The sequence below is a fragment of the Catharus ustulatus genome, chromosome 4, assembly GCF_009819885.2.
Source record: "Catharus ustulatus isolate bCatUst1 chromosome 4, bCatUst1.pri.v2, whole genome shotgun sequence".
Lineage (NCBI taxonomy): Eukaryota > Metazoa > Chordata > Aves > Passeriformes > Turdidae > Catharus > Catharus ustulatus.
The window spans coordinates 49,972,833-49,982,367 of NC_046224.1; the positions used below are offsets into that span (position 1 = coordinate 49,972,833).

The 9,535-nt window shown below is 42.1% G+C and overlaps 1 protein-coding gene across 1 annotated transcript in view; it reads right to left on the reverse strand.

The window, feature by feature from the left end:
• The window catches only part of FRS2 (fibroblast growth factor receptor substrate 2), a 50,025-nt gene extending 41,752 nt beyond the window's left edge, over nt 1-8,273 (reverse strand). Inside the window, exon 1 of the mRNA XM_033057113.1 lies at nt 8,154-8,273. The gene's annotated coding sequence lies outside the window, so the exon portion shown is untranslated. The remainder of the gene's footprint in view (nt 1-8,153) is intronic.
• Between the last annotated feature and the right edge of the window lie 1,262 nt (nt 8,274-9,535).

The following is a 9,535-nucleotide window of genomic DNA, read 5'->3' on the forward strand; positions in this document are numbered from 1 at the left end:
GTAATAGTATTAACATATATATAACATATATAACATATATATAGTATTAACATAATAGTATTAACATTAACATCTCAGAAGTTTTGTAAATCAAAGTATGACATGGAACATAAGTAAAAACGTGGTGGGGGGAGAGGAAGGAAAAAAGATTCAAGTGCCAAAAGTAGCAAGGAAAAAGACTATGATGCAGAAATACAAGATGAGGGTCTTTGAATTCAAAGACAATAAGCCAGCTTTAGCTTGATGAGGAAAGTAGCAGTCAGACTACTGAAAAATTGTAGCAGCTGTATTTGAACAGATTGCAGAGACGGGAATATCAGCAGAGGGAGAAGGTACTTGAAGTACTACAGATGGCAGATACAGAAACTTCATTTGCAAAGACAGAAAAAGAAAATCTGGTCTTGAAAATGTTATTTGGACAAGGAAGGAGTATATGAATAAAACATGACTGCGGACTCAAGGAGAAGAATAAAAAGAAAGGGCTATTCCCAAACAAGTGCCCTCCCTGGGTGAGGGAGGATTATTACACTGTCAGCAGCATTGCAAATGGCAGGCAAATGAGTTAAGTTTGAGAAAGAAGATAGAGAGTTTTGAAACACTCAAAATGTTTATGATGATAAAAAACACTTAAGGAAATACAGGACTGAATGAAGACACACAAAGAGCCACGAAATTCTACAAAGTTTGCAGCAACATAAATACAGGAGATGCAGAGATTTCTACAAATGTTGCACACTTTGGGATTAGTGGGACGAGGGTGCAGAAATGGGAAGACGATTGCAGCCAACAGCACTACAAAGGCAGGAGAGAGTCAAGGTTGTGACAGCCAGGCAAGTTTCCCTATACATCATATGTCCTCTCATTCCCACAAACCTAAAGCAGCTTAGTTACACATTTTACAAAAAGCTCAATACACTTTGAAAATTAAATTTAATTTTTTAATTGTATTATTGTACCACCTGGCAGATGCACAACAGCAACTACTTTCAATTACAATTTTTGTGGTGATTTAAAAGCAAGATCATACTTTATTTAAACTAAAATTTGTGTTCTAGCTACATGCTTCAATCAGTGTGGAGTTATTGAAAAATACAGACAGTTAGAAAGAAAGTAGTCTAATACCCTCTATTTGCAATGGTTCCCTGCAAAGGCTAAACTTCTTTACTTGAAGGGGAAAAAACGTCCCCTTGTGTTTCAGTAAGATTTTCTTAAAAGAAAAACAACAACTGTGCTTTAAAGGAGTGATTCAAAGAGATTAAAAAAAAAAAAAAAAGAAGAACAAGCCCTACAACAAATGCTAAGATGTCAGAAGAATCTCAGCATACTGCCCTGAAGAAGTAGCCCTCCCTGGGTTTGCTTGGTATCTTAATTTGCCTTTGGTTTCAAAACCCTAGGCTTGCCAAGAGCTATTCCTTTAAAAACCTCAGGAATTCCATTACTAGTTTTAAGCTAAATTAAAGGAAAATAGAAGCATTCAATGCATGGCAAAAGTATGCACAAAGTGTTTGTTGATACTCATAAATAGACTGAAAAATTTAGCCAAGTCTGAAGGATAACTGCTGCATAGTCAACTCAGTTTTGCTCTGCCATGCTGCTAAGGAAAAAGCTACTGCTGTCAGTTCAGACAAGCTCAGCATAAGATTGATACGTTGCTACCAAGATCGAACACAGCACTAGATCATTCATTTCTCACTTCAAGTTTAAATATAAACTAAAGTTTGCATTTCTGCAGCAGAAAAAGAGGAAATAGTGAGAATTCCCTTTTCAAAGCAACTGCTTCAACATCTCCATTAGGGAAAAATGTCTCACTGGCCAAAAGCACAACAAATCCAGTCAACTCTCCACTTTGTCAAACATCTTGCAAGTAATGAAACAAAGACATTTCTTCTCAGAAATTCATCTAGTACTGTGCTGACGAATATCTTTCCAATGTCCACAAAGTTGGATCTCTCTCAAATCATATTTTATGATTCTCAGCAAGCAGTATAACTACAATCACATTTGCCCAATAAATAACAGGAAGGATGAAATGCCTCCACCTGCATATTGTGCCAGCTGTCATACTATCACACAGAAAGGTAATAATCCTGTGCAAAGCATTTAAGAAAATCTTCGTGAAAGACAAATGCTTCATCTGTGTCAAGGTGGGCAATCCCAGCAGATAAGAATTACTATGCATTGAACTTCTTTGACAGCAGTGACAGAACAGTGAAAATATCAACACACTATTTTAAACTGATCTCTCCCATGAGAGATCGAAGATCTGTATCTTGCATTAGAAACACAGGAATCCAAGTATAGGGGAAGGAGAGTTTATTCTACCCCTAGAAAGGCAGCAAATTAAAGCAACTTTTCACCATTGGGTCAGCAGCACCCAGTACAGATCAGGGGTTTACAGAAACCATCACCACTGTGTGAATGACAGCAGCAGCATCTCAACCCTGCCAAGGACCAAAATCACTATGAAGAAAAGCCAAGGAACAACATGAGGCTCCAGTCTATCCTGACTTGGGCATACATACAGGAAAACTATCACCATCTCAGCTATGCCAATTGCCTGAGAGTATTTTACTTTTGCTACAAGCAGAGACAATTAATATGGCATTTGTGAATCAGATTTTTCTCAGCAGAAAAGTAAGAAATACTTGTACAAGAAAGACCTGAACAGCAAGATACATTTGAGCATCTCTTCCATAGGATACATGTTTATCATAAATAAAGGAAAGAAAGAAGATAAGTTTAAAAGTTACATTTGCAGTATTTTTTAAAATCCTGGTCCAAAAATGTACCAACACAGAGGTTTCTGTCTACAGCCTAAACAGAACCTAAACATCTATTTAAAAAAAAAAAAAGAAAATAAATAAAAACAAACAACAACAAAATAAAAACAAAAACAAAAAACCCACCCACGAAAAGAAACAGCAGGTCTAGTAACCGGCTGATTCTAGAACCTGAAGTAAATAAAGGTCATCCAGCATGGTCAGGTATGATTGCAATGACATGCAACACAATGACTTTACACTTGCAGTATCTGAGAGGAACACACTGCCTAACACAGATACTAGTATTACCTTGTTGACTGAGATTCAAGCAAAAAGTTCAGGGATTACCCTGGACTGCCTGTGAAGTCAGTGACAGATTACATATCACTCCTGTGACAAGGAGCTTCTCATCTCACTACCCCACATATGGATGTAAAAGCATTTTAGAAAAAGAACAAAATAAAACATGAAATTAAAGTCCTCTAAGACATGAGAAGGAAACAGTCAGCAATCACAATGCCATTTCCACTAATTAGAAAAGAATGCATATAGTCAGTCCCAAGCATGCAATAATCATGAATTTTTATTGTATAAACATCAGAAATAAGTTATTAGTTCTTTTTATTTAAGCCAAGAGGTAATTATTTCTGCTGTCATTTAAGGCTTGAGGGGAAAACTGAAATTGTGGAGAATCCCATGGTTGCAGGAATAGGGAACTCAATAGTGAACTAAATTCACCATCATGATTGTTGCCACCCTGCCAGATGTAGTGAAGATGAAGCTTTGAAAAGTGCACTATAGCTGGAGAATACATGACATACATACTCAGACATTGGTATGCACACATATGAGAAAGCACCACATATCTGTTTATCACCAGCTCAAGTTTAAAAAGATTCATCACATCTAGCACTGATTACATAGAAGAGCCAACAACAAAGATGAGGGGAAAACAGAAAGTCTATTACAACTGCTGTTCTACAACTCATACACAACCAAAATACCATCTGTATGCTCTACATGAAACTACATATCTCTGGACAGTAGTTTTCAGCCAACAGTTCCTCAAATAGTTTTGATTAAAAAAAAACAGTAGCAGACAAAAATAAAACCCATCACATTTTTACAGAAAATGTTACTTAAGAGCTGCAGATAGGTCATCTCTTCCAGAAGTAGCTACTGCCCAGTTACTCATCACCACTGAGCAAAGAGAGACTACCACCCATACAGACTTGCAACAGAGTGAATCATGTAAGAGCACACTAATCCACTTTGGGAAAAATTAATCAAGGTAACTGACCAGTGAAGGTAGGTTGAGCTAATACTGTCCATTTAGTGGTTGATTATGCCTGAAGCATGTAACACTGCATATGGTTTCTCTTGTGGAAAGGAATATTACACATGGTAATCTATAGCAGAGAAGGAGAGACAAATGGATGGGGGACATTGTATCTACAATTCTCCCAGATATTAGAGGAGAGAAAAGAAAGATAAAAATTAATGCCTGTCCATATCCTGAAACATTAACTACAACCTCTATGACAGGCTGAATAAGGTAGATTTTGTAAACCACTAACCATTATAGTTACTTAGGAAGAGAAGTCACAGATTGCCTCCCCAGAAACTGTGTGAAGTTAGAATGTGTATCTTACATCAGCCTCATAATTTTAATAGATTTGTTCTGTCTCTTTATCTTCCTGTTACTGCAAAATACACTGCCATTTTCTTAGTGGACACTCTGATCACTAATTTTCCTTATTTAAGTCTTTTAAATTTGAAAATGCAATATATACATGCCAAACAAATTCATTTGTGCAGTAATTTGATGAGTACCAGTTGTATGAAACAACAGGTATCAAAAAAATTTTTTTTAATTAGTTGCCATACAAAGGCCAGATTCTTGCCCCAAAATCCCTTCAAAGCACAGAATGAAATCAGACACAACACACTACCCTAGTTTAAGGGGTCTTATATGTAAATATTCCCATGAACCATAACCAAACCTTTAATGCTGTACCATCTTAACTTCACAGAATTGGTCCAATATCAAATATACTTTAAACTGGCATAATGTGTCACTGTCACCAAAAGAAACAGACACACCCTACTCCCCTTACTGCTTGCTTCCATCCCCATCTCTGCGCCAGCACAAATGTTTGTGCAGCAAACTGATCCAGCTCAAAGCGAACCCTTCCCTGCCTGCCCCTCCCCCAGGTTAGTTCAACCCTCAGCCCAGCTCACCACACAGCCATACAAGTATTTGCCTGCACAAAGAAGGAAGCAGTAGAGCAGGGTGGAAGCAAACAGGACCATGTTTTTCAATGGTGGAGCTGGTCTGTGCCAGATGTATGCCAGAGCAAAGCAGGAGCAGTAGGTTGAAGGCTGGAGTCCTGCAACACCAACCTCACAGATCCAGGCCTGGTGTGCCACTCTTGCCTTTCCTCTCTGGGATCCCAGCCCTGCACTCACACAGCCACTGACAGCCATGCAGCTGCCTGGTGAGTCGGTTCAGGGTGCCAAGTCAACTGAAAACTAACTCCATCAAGAAAAAAAACAGTTGCTAATTTTCAGCCAGTGCAGGTTCCTGAACCAGTTCCCAGTGCAATCCTTACCAGCTGAAGGAAGGATGCTGAGAAGGTGAGAGGTCCAACTTTTTATCAGCTTGGGATGCTGTGGAAACACTCACACACCCACATCTTAAATTTCAACTTGCCTGCACAGCTGAACATGACTATTTTAATCAATTTTTTCCTAAGATTAAACCTTATTCCAATCTTTGCAGGAACTTAAGTAGCCACAGTCTACTTGGGCACAAGAAGCAAGAAGTGAGGCCAGTTCACTTCATTAACCACGTTCATCCTTCATATTCAATAAAACAAAGAGAGAGCATTAGTTTCTCTAACTTAATGACAGTTTTACCAGATATTGGTTTTAAACATCACTGATTAAATGACCTCAGATATATGCATAAGAACATACATGGAATAAAAAACCATTGCAGCCATGTTAAGTATTATCTTAACTGTAGTTTAGTACATATAAGGAATTTAAATGGTTCTGGTGATTAAAGTCAACAGACCTAACAAACCTCTCTACTCAGGCGTGAATTTTATCCATTATTCAAAATGTTGTTTTGCTTAAACTGCAAGTCCCAATGAACACAGAAATGAACAAAATTAATTTCAATGAGTTCATAATCAGACACCTAATAAACATGGATGTAGCCTCTTTCAAGCTAACTTTTGAACAACTAAGTGCCATAAGTAGGAGTACAGACTGTTAGCAATCTTTTTAACTTATAAACAATGGGATTTATAACTGAATTGTTACATTTAGCAGAGAACTATTTCCATGCAAACTAAATGTATGTTTATGTTCATCCAGTTCACAAAGAAATATAATCATATAAATTCAAAAGGTAAGACATATCAACATTACAGTTCAAGAACTGAAGTGCAGAATCAGATGCTTTTTTCTGAAAACCAGTCTTCCCAAGTGCCATACATTGTATTTTTCCAGTTAATGAAACTCTCTTATAAAGTCAGATTCTTCCACAGACTACCACCTGCCTACGGCAGCATTTTTTAAAACAACTGAACTTCTCTTTAACTGAAATTTCTTGTATGATGAATAGGTGTTCCAAAGTACTATGCCTATAAAAATTTTAGAGAAGAACAGTTTATTTTGACTACAATTCACCACCAACACTTGAGACAAAACACTGAACTAGAAGTAGCAAAATCCTGAAAACCTATTTAACCATATATTCATACAACTGCTGGCACACTGTTTCAACAAGCATTTTCAAGGCATTCCTGACATGGAAGTAAATAAACTCAGGGACTCTCAGTCAAGGAAGAAGGTTCTTAATTTCATTCTCTTTAGCGTGCAGTTAACAGTACTTGGACCTAAACTGGTGATTTATACTGATACAGGTTTCAAGCATGCATAGCCAGGTGTGCTGTTCAAATGCACTTGCTAACCAAGGACAACAGACCACGAATTTCCCTGGCAGCTCTGCTGACTTCAACAAAAAACCAGAATGCCTATTGGATCTGAACCCATATATCTTAATACCAAGCCACTTTTAACAGAGCAATAAATCTTTAAAAATTAGTTTTTCATTTCATTAAATACAAATATACTGTAGAATTAGCAGAACAGATTAAATTACACAGGTTCGTGATATGGAATTATTGCTAATGTTAACATCATTAAAGACTTATTCAGAGAACTCTTTTTGCTCATTACACTAAAAATCATTTTGTCACCAGGCCTTAAAGTTAAGAAAAAAAATAGGAATATTTAAAAGTCACTAATAAAATGCTTGTTAAAAATATTAATACCAACACAGATGCCAACTTTTTCAACACTTACTAAAATCTGTCTTGGTTTCTACACTGCTTCATCGCAATAACAGCATTACTTTCAACTCGTAGTCCAACAACATTCCTAGTGACTTCCAATCATGCTTATCACATCTTATGCAATGACTTTGAACAAGATGCAGTGACCAGGAAGATGAAAAACATACATTCTCCTTCAAAAAAATGTCAAGTTTAGACGTGCACTCAAGCCAAATCAGTACTGAAACACCTTTTTACGTCTGTGTGTCTTCAGATCTATCCTTGCTACATTTACGTGTAGCGGTATGTCAAAGGAAGGGCAGTTTAAAATGACGAGGAAGCGAGCTCGGTATCGCTTTCATTCATACACACAGCCTCCCTCCCAGAAGCCTGGGGGACTCCCTTCCCAGACAGGCTCTGTCCGGGGTCCCAGCCTCGAGCTCTCAGTTAGTCCCAGGGCTCGCACCCCGAAAGCCCCCCGGTTTGCTCAGCAATGTGGAACAGCAAAGCGCTTGTCTTGGCAGGCGTGCGACGGACGCAGCTGACCCCGAGGAAGGTGCGAGGGTTGACAGGTGACACGAGATGAGACACAACCAGCAGACACGCCGAGCAACGAGGAGGCGGTCGGGCAGCCGGGAGCGCTCCCCGCGCCAGACCTGCCTTCAACACAGCCACAGCAGCGACAAATCTATCGCCTCGTCTTTTGTTTCTAAACTCGCGCTGCGCTCGTCCACCCCCGCTCCCGCCCCAGCCCCAGAGAAGGCAGCGAGCCCCCTCCGTGCCCGCCTTCCCTGCCCAGAAACAGCCCCGGGCCGGAGCCCCCCGTGCCCGTGGGGGCCCAGCCGCCCCCGGGCTCCCGCGCCCGGACCCACGGGCGAGGAGAAGCAGGTCCTACCGCGGGGCACGTCCCAGCCCCTCCCGCGGGAGGAGGCCACGCAAGGGGCTGCTCCGGGGCCCGGGGGGCTCCACTGGGAGGGGGCGGCAGCGGAGCTGGCCAGGCACCCCGCGGGAAGGAGCCGGGGAGGGGGCGAGAACCAGCACCCACCTGGGCCATGAGCCCCGCGCTGGCCGCCGGGCCGGGCCGCCTGTGACGGGCGAGACGGCGGCCCCGCGTCGGGCCGGGGCACGGCTGCGCCTCCGACCGCGGCAGCGACAGGGCCGCGCTCTGGGCCGGACCCTGCCCGGCTCCGCTTCCGGAGCGCGGCGCGATCGCCTTCCGGGGCAGCGCCCGGGGAGCCGCGGGCGGGCGGGGCGGCGGCTCCGGGCCCGGCACCGGCACCGCCCGAGCGGCCGCGGGGCTGCGCCGGGAGCGGCGCGGGGGCCGGCGGGGAGGGGCCGCGGAGCGTGTCTTACTGGTTCCTCAGGTTCATAAATAAATGAATAAATAAATACATAAAACGTTAGAGCTGTAATTGCGCGCACAGCTCTGGGAACGATTGGCTCGGTTTGCTGTAACTTTTACCGTTCGGTGTCACGGTGTCACCTCAGGCGCTGTGGCGGTGGCTCCTCACCTACAGCGGTCGGAGCTGGGCTGTGTTGGTGAGGTTGGGCTGCATGCGGCTGAACGCAAAGGCAGGAGCTGTACATGCTGAAAACATAGCTACAGAACAATTAATGTGGAAACGAGAACCAGAGGAGGTGCCACACCTGTGCAGGTTCGTGGAAACGCTCAACACTCCTGGTAGCCAGTACAAAACCCCCCGCGTTTGTTCTTGCTCTCGCTACCTCCGTGTCACCGTGTCTGCTCCCTCTAAGACCAATACGTGTGACGGGTCTTGGACCAGAAGGCACTGTAATCTACAATTAATCTTGAATGAGTAGGTTTTGTCCCAGCATACACAGAAGCATACTGTTCACAGTTAAAACAGCCAGCAGCCTGCATAAAATTCAGCTTTGTCTCTTCCTGTTACCCACCTGTTTTGGCCGTAATCTAACTGCTGAACTCTTCACCAAACAGTGCCTTGCACCTAGTTGCTTCATAGAACATGTCTGTCTACGTCTCTGACTTTCTTAGGGGTTGTGCAAGTCCTCTTTTGACTCTGTTGCAGTTACCTCATGATAAGCAGAATAGTAAATCTTGCTCTCACAGTTGCTCACTTTCTTCCCTTCCCTGGACAGTTACTGCTTTGTAGCAGAAATGTTGAAAGTAAATGGATCACAGTACTCCGCTATCCTAATATTCATTTAATCTGTAGGTTGTGTGAGAGCTGAAAAAGCTGAAGTCCATGCAGAAATTTTCTTCAGATGGGCATGCTAGAAAGGTGATAATACCTAGAAGGAAAAGGGTGGAGAGAGCACAGCTGTGGTTTAGCATTTGTACTACTGCAGCTGTTGGCTCCTGTGCATGTGAGTCAGGATCCAGAAGACTAGATGGATAAAGCAGAGCAAAAGGGATTTTCCTATATGTGAGTCATGTAATGGGTGAAG